Source organism: Urocitellus parryii, chromosome 2 (genome assembly GCF_045843805.1).
Source record: "Urocitellus parryii isolate mUroPar1 chromosome 2, mUroPar1.hap1, whole genome shotgun sequence".
Classification (NCBI taxonomy): domain Eukaryota; kingdom Metazoa; phylum Chordata; class Mammalia; order Rodentia; family Sciuridae; genus Urocitellus; species Urocitellus parryii.
The window spans coordinates 37,731,522-37,750,006 of record NC_135532.1 but is presented as its reverse complement, the minus strand read 5'-3'; the positions used below and the strand labels follow the sequence as shown (position 1 = coordinate 37,750,006).

Here is an 18,485-nt window from a genome sequence, read left to right as displayed (position 1 = left end):
GTTTAAGCAGCTTTTAATATGTTCTTAGTCATTTGCATTTGCAGGAAACAATTTTGAGATTAGAAATAAATGTTTTTAATGAACTAATAGAAATATATTACCTATGGAATCATACATAACGTTCATATAATAAATGTTTGTTGACATCTACTATGTGCCAAATACTATTCTTGAGATTTTTACTACACAGAACAAAAAAGTTCTTGCATCTCTAGAACTTACCATAAATACAATTATAATATTGACAATGGGTTTAAATTAAAATAACTTAAGTCTCTGATATAGTTTCTCCAAGGTTATGAGTTCATAGTGCAGAGATTTGGGGGAGAGATTACCACAATTAAAAATTATTATTTATTAGAGAAAATTTATTTTTGAGTAGGAAGAACTTCTTTTATATATCTTTGTTTTATACATTTTTTATGTGGTGCTGAGGATCGAACCTAGTGCCTCACACAAGTGAGGCAACTGCTCTACCACTGAGCCACAACCCCAGCCCCATGAAGAGCTTCTTATTTTAGTAAATACTTCAGAGATTATCTTACCTAGAGACCCACCTGTTAATATCTCAGTAAGCCTTTACGTTCACTCCAAACTAAAATGGGACACTATAACTGGAATGTCTCGACATGCCTCCCACACCCAAAATGAGTGTTGTTTTAGGAAGGGAGGCAGGCAAATGTAGTCTGGAGAAAATAGGGATAAGTTAGATGCACCACCAGGCTAATTAAACTCTTTGCCTGTTTGGGGGAGAGGGGAGACTGACATTTTCATATAGGCACCAATTAGCTCTTAATCTATTTTTAAAAAATTTTAAAATATTTATTGTTTATTTTTAGGTGGATACAATATCTTTATTTCTACACTATTTGGTGCCGAGGATTGAACCCCAGTGCCTCGTGCATGCTAGGCGAGCACTCTTCCATTGAGCCACAACTCCAGCCCCTTAATCTATTTTAAGTTATAAGAAAATAATGGCAAAAGCTTGTCTTGGCCATCCACACTAAAAACCTTGTTCTAGCATCATAAAAACCTATCATTCCACTTTGAACACACAAGTATATATCATCACAATGACATGTAAAGATTTGTCAGTCTATTTTTTTTTGTGTGTGTGTGTGTGTTGCTGGGGATCAAACCCAGGGTTTGCACATACTAGGCAAGTGCTTTACTACTGAGCCCTTTCCTTGTTTAAATTTCACTTTAAGACAGGCTGACCTCAAACTTGCAGTGTTCCTCCCTTAGTCTCCCAAGTAGCTAGGATTACAGGTGTAAACCATTCTTGGATTCCTAGTTTTATTAGTCATAATGGTATCCTTGATAGTTGGGCTTCCTCTGTTCTTCCACTTGTTATATTTGTGTCAGCTTCCTTCCATCACCTGCAGTTTCATTTCTAACAAGGCACTAAAGACTTTGGTTTATGATTCTTTTTTTTTATACTGGGGATTAAAACCAGGAGTGCTTAACCACTAAGCCACATCCCCAGCCTTTTTTGTTTTATTTTGAGACAGGATCTAAGTTGCTGAGAATCTTGCTAAATTGTTGAGGCTGGTTTTGAACTGAGATCCTCCTGCCTCAGCCTCCTGAGCCACTGAGATTACAGGCGTGTGCTGCCACAGCTGGCTAGCTTATGATTCTTGAGCCTCAATAATTTGTGATTGGATGTTCTTCCTAAAGATTTTCTGTAAAGAAGACCTATTGCTGAATTTTACTCTTGAGTTTAATTTGTAAGTCACAATTAGGTTACGGCAAAGGCAGAAATAATTTGGGCAGCCGTGGAATTAGGAGACTGGTTGAAAGAAAGCAGCTTGAGAAATATGTGGTTTAGGGAATCATATCTGTTTCCAATTATTTTTGTATACCATTCACGTCTAACAAACTTCAACTTTGCTTTATAAGCTTTTGTACTGATTTTCTATCAAAAATTACAGAGATATACATTACCAGAGACTGTGGTGGAGTAACAACAGATTTGCTAAGAGCATTCTAAACCTCCTGTTTGCTGAGGAAATTGATTGTAGCATCAAGTTTCATAATGTAAAATCTACTAGGAGGAAATTTTCAAAAAGAAATTTAGAAAATTTTATTACCTTCCTAACACTGAAGAACCCATTAGAGAGATCAATATGGCACTGAATTTACTGTTTTTAAACAAAACCTCAAGATATAAAGAGATGAAAATATACTACTAAAAATACTTGGATTTCTGGAATAGCAACAACCAAGTAAAAAACACAATTGCCCACCAGCTTTTCCACAGAATTACACTTCAACAAGTTTTAGGCCTTCTATTAGGCCTACTAAAGATGAAAAGTTATGAAAAATTTCATCAAAAACTTCATCATTTAAAACGCCTTAGTAGGGCTGGGGATGTGGCTCAAGCGGTAGCGCGCTCGCCTGGCATGCGTGCGGCCCGGGTTCGATCCTCAGCACCACATACCAACAAAGATGTTGTGTCCACCGAAAACTAAAAAATAAATATTAAAAATTCTCTCTCTCTCTCCTCTCTCACTCTCTCTTTTTAAAAAAATAAAATAAAACGCCTTAGTATATTTATCTAAACTATGAAATTGATCAAATGCAAAAATCTTTCAATGGATGAAGAGCTAAAATCTACCCAGGCACAGTGGTGCATGCCTGTAATTCCAGTGGCTTGGGAGACTGAGAGGAGGATCACAGATTCAAAGCTAGCCTCAACTTAGTGAGGCCCTAAGCAACTTAGCAAGACTGTGTCTCTAAATAAAATATAAAAAGGGCTGGGAATGTGGTACAGTGGTTAAGCACCCTTGGGGGTTCAATGTAGAGTTACCCCCCCAAAAAAAGCTAAACCTTACATGGATGAAAATGGGAAATATGGGGGCTGGGGTTGTGGCTCGGTGGTAGAGCACTCGCCTCGCACGCATGAGACCCTGGGTTCGATTCTAAGCAACACATAAAAATAAATAAGTGAAATAAAGGTATTGTGTCCAACTAAAAAAAAAAGGAAAATATGTAGTATGCATAGCACAGAATATAAAAGGAACTAAACATGGAAAAATAAACAGGACTTAGCTCCCAAAACTACAATGTGCCTAAGATTTGTCCTCAGGGGTTTTAGGTGGACAGTCTTATGCATGTTCAGATTTCATACCAACACTTTAAATCCAGAAATCATTAAAACAAATGATTCTACCCTATCATCTGGGTAAACATATCAAATAGCAACTGTTTCTAGTTCCTGTTACTTTTCATAATTTCACAACACTTCTAGAAAATTTGAATTTCTTTGAGTTGCCAAATAGGGAGCTAAATGGAGAAGCTTGTCTTATCTTTTTTGTATAAAACAACAACAACAAATCCCAAGGAAGTCTAGTCACAATGTCTGAGGTTCCCTAAGTTCTTTTAAGATAAGGACTGGGACTGTTCTCTGTAATGGTCTTTATATTTCCCCACAGCTTGGTATCTAATAGGTTCAAATGAACCCAACTAGAATATTTAGAAAGCTTTAGTGTCAGTGAATAGACACTTGGAAAAACAAGAATTATAGTTGATTCAAAGATGGATGAGGATATGTTATAAAATTCATTCTGAAAGAGCTGACTCAAGTAACAGACTACAGAAAAAAACCCTCACGGTATTTTCTATTTGAAGTTTACTTGGGTAATTCTACATTCAATGAGTTGAAAATATAGACCTATCTAGGACTACTAACTCATGGACAGTAACACAAAATTATACATTTAAGCTGAGTAAAATAACCTGGCCAAAATTGTAATATACATAATTTGCTAATAAAAAAGTAATGCCAGAAGAGTACTTAGCAATTAAAAACATTAACAGAATACAAGTTCAGAACGAAGGTCACATAACTATAATTGGTATTAAATCTTTACTTACCTCATGATTTAGGAGTCAGTTAAAAGGCAGCAGACCAGGCACGTAAGTCACATGTAACTAGGACCTAAACACAGAAAGAAAGGTTTCTGGGTTTTGAATAACCCAACTGGAGGTGGTAGGCTCAGTGAACTTGGATTCAAGGATTAAAGTAAAATGGCCCAAAGATCTTGCTATATTCATAAGACACATTCCCAGTGTGCTGGGGAATGAACCCAGGGCTTTGGGTATGCTAGGGAAAAATACTCTGCCACTGAGTTACATCCCCACCCCTTTTTATTTTATTTGGAAACAAGGTCTTGCTAAATGCCCAAACTGGCCTTGAACTTGTGATCCTCCTGACTTGGCCTCTCAAGGTTTCTGGGTTTTGAATAAGATTTCTGGGTTTTGAATAAGGTTTCTGGGTTTGGAAGTGCAGACTAACTCTTTTTGTTTTCTTACATACAATAAAATCAACTAAAGATGTGGAGTAATGATGGGAGGCTGTTTTTTTATAACAAACAATATCTGGGTAAACAAAGCAAGATATTTTGACTTTATAAATAGGAATTCTATAAAACATAAGTTTTCACTCCTAGAAAGCCAATTTGCTTTCAATTACTTTAATTTTTTCTTTTTTAATTTTTTTTGGTCTTTGTGTTTTTTGTTTGTTGAGTTAGGAATCAAACCCAGGGGTTTGCACATGCAAGGCAAGCGCTATACCATTAATCTACATCCCAGTTCTTGGTCATTTTTTAAGCTCTTGCAAAAATTTAAGCAATGCCAACCGCCCCGTCCCCACCCACACACATAACTTTTTTTTTTTTTTTTTGGCTATTAGTTTTCTTCAGAAGCAAGCTTGATTTATGGTGAGACAAAGTTTCAGACCTTAGAAAGAATTTTCAAGTGTGCTTCTACATCAAAAATAGTTTGTTTTTTTTTTTTTTTTTTTTTTTTTTTGTACTAGTACTGGAGTTAAACCCAGGCAGGGCCTTGTACATGCTAGGTAAGTGCTCTACCACTAAACTACATTCTCAGCTGTTTTATTATGAGAGAGGATCTTGCTAAGTTGCTGAGTCTGGCCTAGAACTTATGATCCTCCTGCCTCAGCCTCCCAATTTGCTAGGATTATAAATGTTTATCACCATACCCAGAGCTCAAACACAAGTATTCAAAGAAGGAACCTTTTTTTGGCCATCTCCTGAAATTTCTTGTTAAAACTTTTTTGAAATGTCACAGTTGCACTCTTGGAAAACTTGTCTTCCTGGTTTTCAAATTTCTGTTTATTATTACAGCTTCTCAGCTAGATTGCCAGATCTTTGTGCTACACTGTTTCTTGAAACTAGAGACCAACATACTTCCCCAAATTCAATTACTTGCCTTTCCATTTGAGAAATTAAAGCCATGTCAATTTCATAAAGTTTTAACTGACTGAATTATTTGAACCTTATGTTCTCAATTTCTCCTTTAGTTTAATACTTTGAAAGATCTTTGTTTTATTAAAGGAAAAGGTAAAGTTCAAGAGTATTAACACATTTTAGTCATCGACACTGATATAAGTGTAGGAATTTTAGTACAAGCACAAGCTTGAGATATGATACTCTAAGGAAAAAAGGAGAATTTCAATTCAATTTTAGGAATATTTATTTAAGATTACATACCTAATAAAATCGTTTCTTTATACAAATGTATGTGTATATGTATGTGTGTGTGTATGTAGTTTTTCATAAGGATCCATTGTCTTTAATAAAGAGTTTCAGTTAGTCGATAACTTCCAAATTTACTTCTCCTGAATTTTACGTTAGAATTCAGTTCTGTATATCCAGCAACGTTTAATCAAGGCATTTCACACTGAATGCCTACATACCAGTTTATTTATTTATTTTTTTTTTTTGAGAGAGGGGAGAGAGAGAGAGAGAGTGAGAATTTTGAATGTTTAATTTTTAGTTCTTGGCGGACACAACATCTTTGTTGGTATGTGGTGCTGAGGATCGAACCCGGGTCGCACGCATGCCAGGCGAGCGCGCTACCGCTTGAGCCACATCCCCAGCCCCTACATACCAGTTTAAATGTAACACGAAAATTGGATGAAACTGGCATCTCAACTGTCCTTTTTCTTTTATTGAGACTACAATTTTCTTCCAGTATAGAAAGTATATAATTTTTATATCTTCCTTTTATCCAAACCATTGTGATGTTCTACAGTTATTTCTTTTAAAATATGTAATTTATTCTTTTATCTCCATTCATATTGCCACTATTCTAGTCAGGTTTTCTTTACTTCTATATTACTATAATAGTCACATGCCCAGTTTCTTTGGCCCCAGACTTTATTCTTAGAAGTTTCTACATATAGTTTTGCCACATTTAATTTCCAAAAAGTCAATTTCCATTATTTTGTAGTCAGAGGCTCTGATGGCTCCCTATTTCTTACTATTTCAAGACTAAAGTCATCTAATTAGTCTTCAAGGCAAAGGCCCAATGACTTAGTTCTAACCTAGTTATCCAAATTCATGTAACCTTTGCCTCATTTCCTATGGCCCAGATCCCAGATTACTTTTTGGGGAATTTTGGCTTGAATATTAACCTTAAAATCAGGAAAATTCACAACTTGACAATTCAATGCAACTTGTTTTGTAAGCATGCAGGACACAAATAACAAAATGACTTTTTATCAACAGCAGAAACAACTGTCTAAATTCCAGGTAAGTCCCCAAAATTACTTACAGTTTTGTGCTGAGGGGATCATTTCATGTGGCAGTTATTGCCCTCTACTAAAGTGAGTGTTGTAAGACCCTAAGACCCTCTGCTCTACATATACTTCTGTTTTCTGCTCTCAGTCCCTTTGCCACATGGCCTAAGCAACAGTGGTTTAAGTCAGTTCTCACCTTTTTTTGGGCAGTTGTGGTATCAAAATTCACACCTGGAAAACAGTTCATAAAGCAAATCAAGATAGAAGGGAAACTGCTTTACCATAGAAACTGTTATTTGTTGGTTGAATTCCTGACTTTTGGCTAAATAGCAAATATAAGAAACATGTCACCTACCCATAAAGCCAAACCAAAACCAACAACAATAGGCTTTTCAAAAAATATAATAAAGGATGAGGGTGTAACTCAGTGACAGAACACTTGCCTAGTGTTCCTGAGGTCTTGGGTTTGATTCAGTCAGTGAGATTGAACCTAGCTCCACAAAATATGTGATGTACACATATATATATCTTATATAAACATACACACATATAAAACATATGTAAAAACTCTAAAGGTACATAAAAATAAATCCATATTCCATTACAAATATAACTTAAATGTTCTATCAAATAAATTCTACATATTTGATCCACAATTTTCATATATATGTGTGTGTGTATGTGTGTGTGTGTGTGTGTATATATATATAATTTTATATTTCTGAAAGCTTTTTTGGTATGACTTGGTTGGTGTTAATAAAATTGTCCAAACTGGGTATGTTAGCACACACCTGTAATCCTAGCTACTCAGGAGCTGAGGCAGGAGGATCAAAAGTTTAAGGCTAGCGTGGGCAACCTGGCAAGACCCTGTCTCAAAATAAAAAATGCTGGGGATATAGCTCAGTAGTAGAGAATGTATCTATACACATAATCCAAGATAGTGCATGGTAAAGCCTATTTCATTCAATAAGGTTGTTCCAAGTAAACATTGACAGCATTCCATTGATTTTAAAGAGTTCTTTAAAAACTATAGCAGGTGCTCAATACATTTTTTTTGTGATTATGGAAATAGTGCTTCTTAGGAAATATATAATTTTTAACCAGTAGAATTTGATCTTGAAAAGCATTTATTATTCAGTGGTAAATGGGATTGAACCCAGGACCTCACACAAGCTAGGCAAGCTCTGTACCACTGAGCTATATCCCCAGTCATTATTTTGTGTTATCGGGGATTGAAATCAGTGGGGCTTTTCCATTGAGCTATGTCCCTGATCCCTTTTGTTTCCTAATTTTGAGACAGGGCCTCACCAAGTTGCTGAGGCTGGCCTTGAACTTTTGCCTTTTTTGTTTTTTTAAGAACAAAACAAGGATTGAAACTAGGGGTGCTTAACCACCGAGCCACATCCCCAGCCCTTTATTTTCTTTTAATTTTTATTTTGAGACATGGTCTTGCTAAGCTGCTGAGGCTGGCTTTGAATTTGAGATTCTACTGCCTCAGCCTCCTGAGCCCCTGGGATTATAGGTGTGTGCCACCATACTGGTGGTGAACTTGAACTCCTGCCTCAGCTGAGACTTCAGATATGCATTAAAGTTTTCTGGGGGGAGTGGGTGGGTGGGGATTAAAACTTCTTAGCTACATCTCCAATCCCCTCCCCCTTTTTAAAAATTTGAGACAGTCTTCACTGACTGACAAATACATCACAATGTATTTGCCTAGGTTGACCTCAAACTTGCAATCTTTCTGCTCCAGCCTTAAAATGTATCTTTTTTAACTTAAAGACTTCATCTACTAACACTTCCTATCTTCTCAAGGACATACAAATAAAGGCCAATAGGTATCAGTTCACAGTATTTCACATTTTATTATAAAGCTTAGAAATTATCAATTAGATCATTCATGGCCCTCAAGTGGGATATCAAAATACCATACTCCTGATTATTCATTCCCTTGCCCATAGGTTTCAGGCTTTGGTTATTGTTTTGAGGTGCTGAGGCTTAAAATCAGAGCCTAGGATGTGCTGGGCAAGCACTCTATCACTGAGCAATACCCCCAGTCTAGTTTCTGGCTTTGGTTCAAAAACAAAACAAAACAAAACAAAAGGAAAAAGACACGTTAAGGTATTCATGACTTGAAGCATGAATGTTAGTAAGCAGGACAGAACATGAGGAACCCTGGTTAAGTGATGCAGTAAAAGTTGGAGAACTCCTACAGTACCAAAAAAGAATCTAGGTATTTTTGTATCTAGCTAGCTGGTATTCAGCCTTTCTAGAATATACTATTTTACTATAAATGGCATTACTGTTGATTTTCAGCAATCAATGTTTATTTATCAAGCACCCACTATGTTCAAGACACTATGCAAAGTTTCTAGAGTATTACAATAAGAATATGACAGTCATTTTCATAAGGCAGTATGTATTAATTGTTCTAAGTACAGAAGCACAAAAGGGAGATATAGCATTTTGGCTAAAGAAGAAAAGAGAATTGGGAAAATTTAATGTAGGAGGTAGATGGCATAAGAAGATTTAGCCAACTGAAGATGAAGGAAAGGACATTTTAGGAGAAAATAACTTGAGCTAAGGCTTGGATGAAAATCAGAGAGAGGTTTGGAAAAGGCTCATTTCTCTTTGGCTTAACAATTATTGTAATTAGATCACAGACATTCCTATAGTGGTAATTTACCAAAAAAGATCCTGATAGAATTTTGGCTATGCAACCCTTTCCCCTCAATATTTCTTACCTGATTTGGTAAGAGCCACAGACTTCCTAAATCGTTTAGGGTAAACTTGTATTATTTAAGCCTGTTTCCTTTCAATTATTTCTTACAGGCTTTTTTTTTCCTTCTTCTTCAAAGCATCATATCTTGGCTCTTGAGGGGCTGCAGGCAATCTGAATACTTGTTTTCTTTGATTAGAAATGAGAGCACCTTATGCAAAGGAAGGAAAACAATCTCAAACATGGTTATATTAATTTCCCTACCTGTCCCTGAATGCCCACTCTATTCCTTCAGTCTATTGTATGTACTTTACTTCTTCCTACCTGATCACTCTTTGGCTCATGTTATTTTATGTACTTGAAAGTCTATCATTCCTTCAATTCACCTAATCAATCCCATACACTTTTTAAGCCCAACTCATCCTTTACCTTCTCTAAGAAGTCTTCTCTCAGTCTAAGTCCACATTTCTTTTGAGTTTCTACTATACTTCTAAATTGCAAGATAGTTTACATTTTATTGTTCTCTAGTTGTTGCTTATATGTTAGTACAACATTCTCATCTAGGGTAAAAGTTATTTGCCAGTAGGCACCATCTTTACGTTCTATAGTGAAGTACTGGGCATAGAATATGTCCTTAATAATGAAGATTATCTCACTTGAAAAATACAAACAGAAAACAAGTAAGACATTTAAAAAAATAGTTTCTTAATTCTAGACAGACACAATACCTTTATATTTATTTATTTATTTTTATGTGGTGCTGAGGATTGAACCCAGTGTCTCACACATGCTAGGCCTGTGCTCTACCACTAGCGAAAACCCCACCCCCAATAAGATATTTTTTTTTTTTTTTAGAGAGAGTGAGAGAGGGGAGAGAGAGAGAGAGAGAGAGAGAGAGAGAGAGAGAGAGAGAGAGAGAGAGAGAATTTTAATATTTATTTTTTAGTTCTCGGCGGACACAACATCTTTGTTGGTATGTGGTGCTGAGGATCGAACCCGGGCCGTACGCATGCCAGGCCAGCGCGCTACCGCTTGAGCCACATCCCCAGCCCCCCAATAAGATATTTTAAAGTAGTATTTTAATAATTGTTTTGATGAAACTATATTCTCAGAATTTAAAACCTCAAATTATCACATTAAATAAATTTATATATGAATAACTGTTCTACTCTATCACTTATAATAACAGCCATGACCTAACCAGTTTTTTTTTAATGGTACCAAGATTGAACCCAGGGGTGCTTTATCATTGAGCCCTATCCCCAGTCCTTTAAAAAAAAAATACACACACACACACACACACACACACACACACACACATATAGTTGTAGATGGACAAAATATCTTTATTTATCTTTTTGTGGTACTGAGGATGAAGCCCAGTGCCTCACACATGCAAGGCAAGCGCTCTATCTCTGAGCTACAACCCCAGCACTCCCAGCCCTTTTTGAGACAGGGTCTTGGGTCTTGTCAAGTCGCCCTTGCTGGCTTATATTTGTGATCTTCCTTACTTAGCTTCCAGAGTTCCTGGGATTAGAGGCATTGGCACTGTATACTGCTCAGTAGTTTTTCTTGATAACCCAATCCTCCCTGACTCAAACCATTTCTGGTAGAAGAAATTTATTGCTTACAACCAATAAGTTATAATTGAAAAGGGTTATAATTTGAATCTTTTAAAGTATATATCTTCCAAATAAGCAGTGAAATTATGAATACAATATAATTTCATTCACTTTGGAGTAAAGTGAAATTTGGCTTGATAAAGGCTGGAATTCTTCAAATTGAATCAATAGTTAACCTGAATTAGTCACTTGCATTTTTTTTTCCAGTACTGGATATTGAACCCAGCAGCACTCTACCACTGAGCCACACCCCAAGCCCCATTTCTTTTTTTGAGACAGGGTCTTACCAAGTTGCCCAGCCTGGCCTAGTAACTTGCATTCTACATTTTTTTAAAAGTATATTTTAACAAAAAAATGCGGGATGGGATTTAGTTCAGTGGTACAGTGCTTGTGTAGGATACATGAAGCAATGGTTCAATCTCCAGCATCACCGAAGAAAGAAAAACATGTTAAACACCCTTGGCGCTACTGAGCTTAAAACACATTTAGCACAATTCTTAAACTCCTATGTCTATAGCATATTACATAATACTTCATAAGACTTGATAAGATCTTTATAAGGTTTATTGATATTTAGAATACTGCTTAAGAAAATATACTAAAATATTGCAATTTTTATTATTTTAGAAAATTGAATATTGATTTTAAACTTAACTAAATTATTCAGTACTTCACATTTCTCCATTACTTCAATTACATGATTTGTTTGACAAAATTTTCAAATGTTTATTTCTTACTATTTTTTCATTTATGTTGCCTCTCCAAATTCTCGTAGGGGAAGTTTTCCTTTTTGTTAAGGAAACCTGGTCATGAAGTCAAGGTGTCAACATGACAAGGGTAAGAAAAACAAAATATAGATTTTTCTTTTTAATGGACAACTTAAATATAATTTCCATAATTTTATTGTGATACTGAATTTTCCAAATATAAGATTTCACTTTCCCCTTTTTGTTTTTTAGTGCCAGGGATAGAAACTAGGGGTACTTAATCACTGAGCCCCATCCCCTTCCATTTTTAAATTTTTTTTTAGACAGGGTGTTGCTAAGTTGCTTAGGCCTCACTAAATTGAACTGGCAATCCTCCTGCCTCAACCTCCCTAGCCACTGGGATTATAGGTGTGCGCCACAGCACCTGGTCTCCTTTGCTTTTGTAAATAATGTCAGTGTACTATTTGCAAAACTGATATACTGGAGGAGGTTGATTCTCTTCTAGGATTATAAAAACTTGAGGGCTGGGGATGTGGCTCAAGCGGTAGCGCGCTCGCCTAGGGTGTGTGCGGCCCGGGTTCGATCCTCAGCACCACATACAAACGAAGATGTTGTGTCCGCAGAGAACTAAGAAAAAATAAATGTTAAAATTCTCTCTCTCTCTCTCTCTCTTTAAAAAAAAATAAATAAATAAAAACTTGGGACATGAAAGTCAAGTTCAATCTCTCATTTGAAAATATAGGATTAGAGAAAGAAATTTTCTTGCAAAGGACCTCACAACTAACCAACAGCAGAAATAATTTTCAAGTATTTGAACATGGTCATACTTAACTTCTTTGGGATAGGAACAGTGTTACCTTCTATTTACATTCTCATTCCCTTGGAAGAGTTATCAAGCTATCTAAATATTTCTTTAGCATAATACTCATAAATGACTTTTATTATACTGCATTAGAACTGTTTATACTCTTTATTTTCATAGCTTCTAAGCCACTGACTTTTCATACATGCTATCTTAATGACATTGAAGAGACAAGAAAAGTGCCTCTGAACGAAGTGACTTGTTAGATGAGTTGAACAGCTGTACACACATTACTGAATGAGAAGCAATGAGACTTTAAAAGAGGACAACTAACAAAAAATAACTTATGTCTAGAATCAATCTAATGGAACTTTTTTCACTTATTTTGCATATTATTCTCAATTCTTTAATGAATCCTAATTCCAAGTTATTTCTTTAAACTTTTCTATATTAAAGCATTTTTCCCCTAATAGAAATAAGTAAGTAACAGAATCAGATTATAGCTGGTACACTGGCTCATTCCTGTAATCCCAGTCACTCAGAAAGGTGAGGCAGGATTCCAAGTTTGAGGTCAGCCTCCACAATTTAGTGAGATTGTATCAAATTTAAAAATAAAAAGGGCTGTAGGGATATGGCTCAGTAGTAACATGCCCCTGGGTTCAATCCCAGTACTGCAAAAAACAAAACAGTGAACTTTTTTTTTTTTTTTTTTTTTTTTGGTACCAGAGATTGAACCCAGGCACTAAACTACATTCCCAACCCTATTTTATATTTTATTTAGAGACAGGGTCTTGCTAAGTTGCTGAGACTGGCTTTGAACTCATGATCCTCCTGCCTTAGTCTCCCTAGCTGCTGGGATTACAGGTGTGTGCCACCATGCCCATCTTGAATTTTCAAAATTATTCTTATCATCTTCTTGTGTGTGTGTGTGTGTGTGTGTGTGTGTGTGTGTTGGGAGGGTTACAGGGATTGAATCCAGGGGCACTTTACCACTGGGTTACAGCCTGTTTTGAAATAGGGTTTTGCTAAAATGCCCAGGCTGGCCTCCAACTTGTGATCCTCCTGCCTCAGCCTCTCTAGCTGTTGGGATTACAGATGTGTGCCACCTTGCCCAGCATGAATTTTCAAAATAATTCTTCTTCTTTTTCTTTTTTTGTACTGGGGATTGAACTCAGGAGCATTGGACCACTGAGCTGCATCCCCAGCTCTATTTTGTATGTTATTTAGAGACAGGGTCTCTAAATAGGGCTGGGTCTCAGTTTGTTTCTTAGCACCTTGCTATTGCTGAGGTGATCCTCCTGTCTCAGCCTGGAAAAAATAATTATTGGTTGCTGGAAAAAATAATTATTCTTATAATCATCTTCTTGTGTGTGTGTATGTGTGTATGTGTGGGGAAGGGTTTAAAGGGATTGAATCCAGGGCACTTTACCACTTTACATCCTTTTTTGAAATATGGTTTTGCTGAATTGCCTAGGATGTCCTCAAACTTGTGGTCCTCCTGCTTCAGCCTCCCAGGAAGCTTGGATTACAGGTGTACACAACACCACCTGGCTTCATTTCACTATTTCTATGAGAAATCTCTTCAACTATGAGAAGTTGAATACAAAAATACTGTATATTTAAACACCTTTAAAACAGAGGCTATAAGACTATGATAGCTGGTAAAAATTTAAAAAATTCTTACTTACCTTTAGAAGTTGCTATGTTAAATTAGATTAAATCACTCAATATGAATTAGATAATAATAGCTATCAGATATATTCTCAGTTAAACATTTTCCTTATATATGGAAGGATATGTTAATTTAAAATCAGTAGATACCAATTACATTTTATATACAAATGGAAAATTATGAAAATTTAAGGAGCATAATTTCATTTAAAAATTATAAGATAGGACATGAAACAAGATAAAAAGCAATCTTAGCTAAATAAAGGAGTTCTTAACTACTTTAGGCCTCTCTATGGCTAATATTTATGCAGGTTTAGATTGAGGACAAAATTATGAGATGATCTCATCAGCCATTCTTCTACCTCCTTTGACAAGTCTTGGGATAAATTCTATTATGCAATTATCTATATAAAGCAAATTAAGTGTAGACACAGTGCCATGAGTTGTCTTGATGTCAAAATCTTTTTCTATTTCAACAAAACCTTAGACTTCTAATTTTCTAAAAATTAGGTTACTGAGTGCTATCCAACAGTGAGCACTTAGTTTTAGAAAACTATAGAACTTAATTTAAAAAAAAGATAAAAAATTACCATCCAAATATTTTACCGATAGCTAGCTAGATCATGCCTGATTTCACAAGAATTAAGTATGAAGAGCGACAGAGGCCATGATGTGAAATCAACTCAAGGGTTTACATACAAACAGGGTTAAAGTTGGAGCTTCAGTTAATACATTTGTGTCCTTAAACCAAAGCAGAGTCAAGAAACCAGATGGTTTCCAAATGCAAGTCAAAGCGTCTGAATTCTATGGATGTATGTAGGCAGGCAGAGTTAAGTCTAGAAAATCAGCAAGAACACAAATACAGTGCTAGGAAAAGGGGTCATATTCATTCTCTATAATCCTGTTGGGAGAAAGTGAAAACTGTTTTATTGATTAGGCAGAAACACACAGGAAGCTATAATCTACTGTTCTGGTTAGATTCTTACCCAAAAGTCAATGTGAATTCATCAGTCTAAGCAAGCTTGATTTGGATTTTGAAGCACTCTTAAACAAGGGTAAAGAAACCAAAGGGTCACCTGGGTGCAGTGGTGCATGCTTGTAATCCCAGCAGTTTAGGAGGCTGAGGCAGGAGGACCACAAGTTCGAGGTCAGCCTAAGTAATTCAGCAAAACCCTGTATCAAAATTACAAAAAAAAAAGGGGGGGGGCTGGGAATGTAGCTCAGTGGTAAAATACCCCTGGGTTCAATCCCTGGTACAAAAATAAAAAAGTAAATAAAATATAAAATTACAACAGATATAATTTGTTATCTAGGAAGTAAATAAGCTTCATGAAATTTATTCAACCGTTATCTCAATGAAAAATGACCCTTACAAAGACTTGTTTCACACACAAACAATATTGCTTGACATGCACCATTTCATATTTCTCATTTTTTCTGATCTTTCAATAAAATTGTTGGTGACCTATAAACTTGACTTAAATGAGCACTGTGGAATTCCACCAAAACAACATAAGTTTCTGGCTACCTGACCAATGAGTTGCTTTTGAGTAGCCATACTAATAGTGACATATAAGCATTCTATTAAATAAGTGAACTAAGATACTGCTGAGTGTTATGTGAAGTTAACAGCTCTATTTACTACACTAGTCATTAAGTAAACTAAGGTAAGATAGTTTGGACTCAAACCTATTAAATTTACAGGCTAGGAGAGAAATATGGTAGAACATAATCGCAACATATAACAAGAAGTAGACCTTCTAAGTGTGATAATGCAGAAAAGGGAGCTAGCTATTTTGTTGTTTGTAAAGGGGAACATGTTGCTCTTCTGAAATAATATGTAAGAAAAATTCTACAGAGTGCAATAAGAATTTGCTATATTCCTTGGAATTACTGAGACAGAATGAGATTAGTAATGATTAGTCCTTTCTAATCCTTTAAAATGACATAAAACAATATGGTATATCTAAGGTAAGTTTACAATTTAAATGGATTGTCTGTACCCTTTTAGTTTCAAAGGTCTATTTTCTCTACTAGATTTTGGTGAATTTCCAAAAAGGGACAGTATGTTCAAGTGAGATGATATTGGTTTGGTGCATTAAAAAAAAAAAAAACAAACTATGACCTATAGATTGTATACACTTATTCTGGACAGTTGAACAAAGGTAGTTTCTTACAGGTGGACTATGCGATTACATGGCAATATCTAACTGAATTCATTTATCTGAATGTATAGCCATGAACCACAAATACATATGAAGGACATGGACCTATATATATAGACCATCCCTAATGCTACTGAAATATTCTTCTAAATGTACTTCCTTGGCAATGGGTCATACAATATTTAAAACTCGTGCTTGGTTTAATATTTCCACAACCTATTTTAAAAAGTTGTATGCTGGGCACGGTAGCATATGCTCATAATCACAGTAATTTGGCTAGGCTAAGGCAGGAGGGTCACAAGTTCTAGGCCAGACTCAGCAACTTGGTGAGACATAAATAAAAAATAAAATAAAAATAAAGAGGTGGAGATGTAGCTCAGTGGTAGAACACCGGGGGTTCAATTCCTAGGAGTAAAAATTTCAGTGTTACTAGTCTCTAATACTTTTTTTCTTTTTTATAAAAAGTTCTGGAAAGTCAATCTCACTACCTCCATTGATTTCTCTTGCAATCAAAGCAGTCAGTAAAGTATGCAAAGACGTGGGCTATTATGATTGGGATAAAGTAAGACAATGACCTAAAACTCAAAGCACTTTGGAAACTAAAAATGCTACCTAAAGAAAGGCATCAATATCATTTTGTGCAGTTTACAGCTTTTTATGCAGTTGCTTCCCTTTCCTCTTGTTGGTGTGAGACAGAAGCTGCAATGTAAATCATGAGAGCTCAAACTCTACAAACCCCTTGAGCCTGAATCCCAGCTCCCCCAATTACTAGTCATGTGATGCTGGCCTGCATTTCCCCGTGACCAAACTTCTTACCTATGACAGATAATAATACAGCTCTCTCACTGGGTAGTTGTGAGAAATAAGTTAACAAATGTAAAGTGTTTCTGGTAAAGGAACATGTTAGCAATTATTTCTATTACTAGTAGTTGTACCTAAGGCTTGAGTAGTTTTCAACACATTTTTGAAAAAAAACAACCGTATCAGGTAGGTATTGAAAAGTTTTGAGTCATTTTCACTAAAACAACACTCAAACAGTAAAAATTTACTGGCCTATTTCCCAGAGGAGCAAAATAATATTAACATGTGTCAGGGCTGATATTCATTAAATGTGTTTACAATTCTATCAAGAATCTCATAATTTTGAAGAGTAGCAGGGTAAGTTCTTAAACTATAAAAAACTATGGAGCCTGCACTTAAAAATGTCATAAAAATTATGCTGTCATATGAGATATAACATTATTTAAGTCTCAACAATGTGTTAGTCTGAAGACTGGCAAAGACAGAATGACTATTTCCTGCTGGAAACTAGACCCCATCACCCATGGCCAATTTCAGATTTGAGACTGATCTTCCCAGGAACACTCCATTTAACGACTGAGCACCTGTTATGTGCCTATTAGGTTGAGAAAAGTTCCAACTGAATTTAACCTCTGGAATATTTTACGAGGGGAAAAAATCCAAGAGGGGCAATCCTAAACAGAAGATATGGCTTCTTCTTCTTTTTTGGGGTACCTGGGATTGAACTCGGGATTCAGGGGCACTGGACCACTGAGCCACATCCCAGCCCTATTTTGTATTTTTTTTTTAAGAGAGAGAATTTTAATGTTTATTTATTTATTTTTTTAGTATTTGGCGGACACAACATCTTTGTCTGCATGTGGTGCTGAGGATCGAACCCTGGCTGCATGCATGCCAGGTGAGCGCGCTACCGCTTGAGCCACATCCCCAGCCCTTGTATTTTATTTAGAGACAGGGTCTCAATTGAGTTCCTAAGCACCTCACTGTTTTTGAACTCACAATCCTCCTGTCTCAGCCTCCTGAGCCATTGGGATTATAGGTGTTCGCACCTGGTGGCTTCACAGTCTTATTGATGTCTAAACATCTTAAAATAAAGAGTGCCCCACTGACAGTATAAATCAATTCTCTCCAAAACTATGTTTAAACAATTTTGGTGGAATTGATTCCTTCCCTCTAAGCTAACTCAAATTCTTTACCTTTATTTTCCTTGGAAGTCTGAAGAGGAAAATTACTATTTAATGATCCAGTTCTACAATGGGATTCCCAACCACCCCCAAAGGAACCTTTTTGAAGACAAATACTAAATTTTAAAAGCTTTTAGAAATATTTAAAAATTATGTTCTTAGCACAATATTTTAATTATTTCATATATCTCAAAATAAATGTTGTTTCCAGAAACCCTGAACTTATGACTACCTTCCTAAGTGTCAGTTATGCACATCTCCAGTAAAAATTGT

At 35.9% G+C, this 18,485-nt stretch overlaps 1 long non-coding RNA gene across 2 annotated transcripts in view; it reads right to left on the bottom strand.

The window, feature by feature from the left end:
• LOC113186257 (uncharacterized) overlaps window positions 1-15,192 on the bottom strand; it is a 69,369-nt gene extending 54,177 nt beyond the window's left edge. The window contains exons 1-5 of one of the 2 annotated variants that reach the window (XR_003301258.2): window positions 15,139-15,192; window positions 9,286-9,471; window positions 6,741-6,775; window positions 3,877-3,940; window positions 1,777-2,044 (exon numbers count right to left, since the gene is read on the bottom strand). This is a non-coding gene — a long non-coding RNA (uncharacterized LOC113186257). Of the gene's footprint in view, window positions 1-1,776; window positions 2,045-3,876; window positions 3,941-6,740; window positions 6,776-9,285; window positions 9,590-15,138 lie in introns of those variants that run through there. The other variant, XR_003301257.2, reaches the window with a different exon arrangement.
• Between the last annotated feature and the right edge of the window lie 3,293 nt (window positions 15,193-18,485).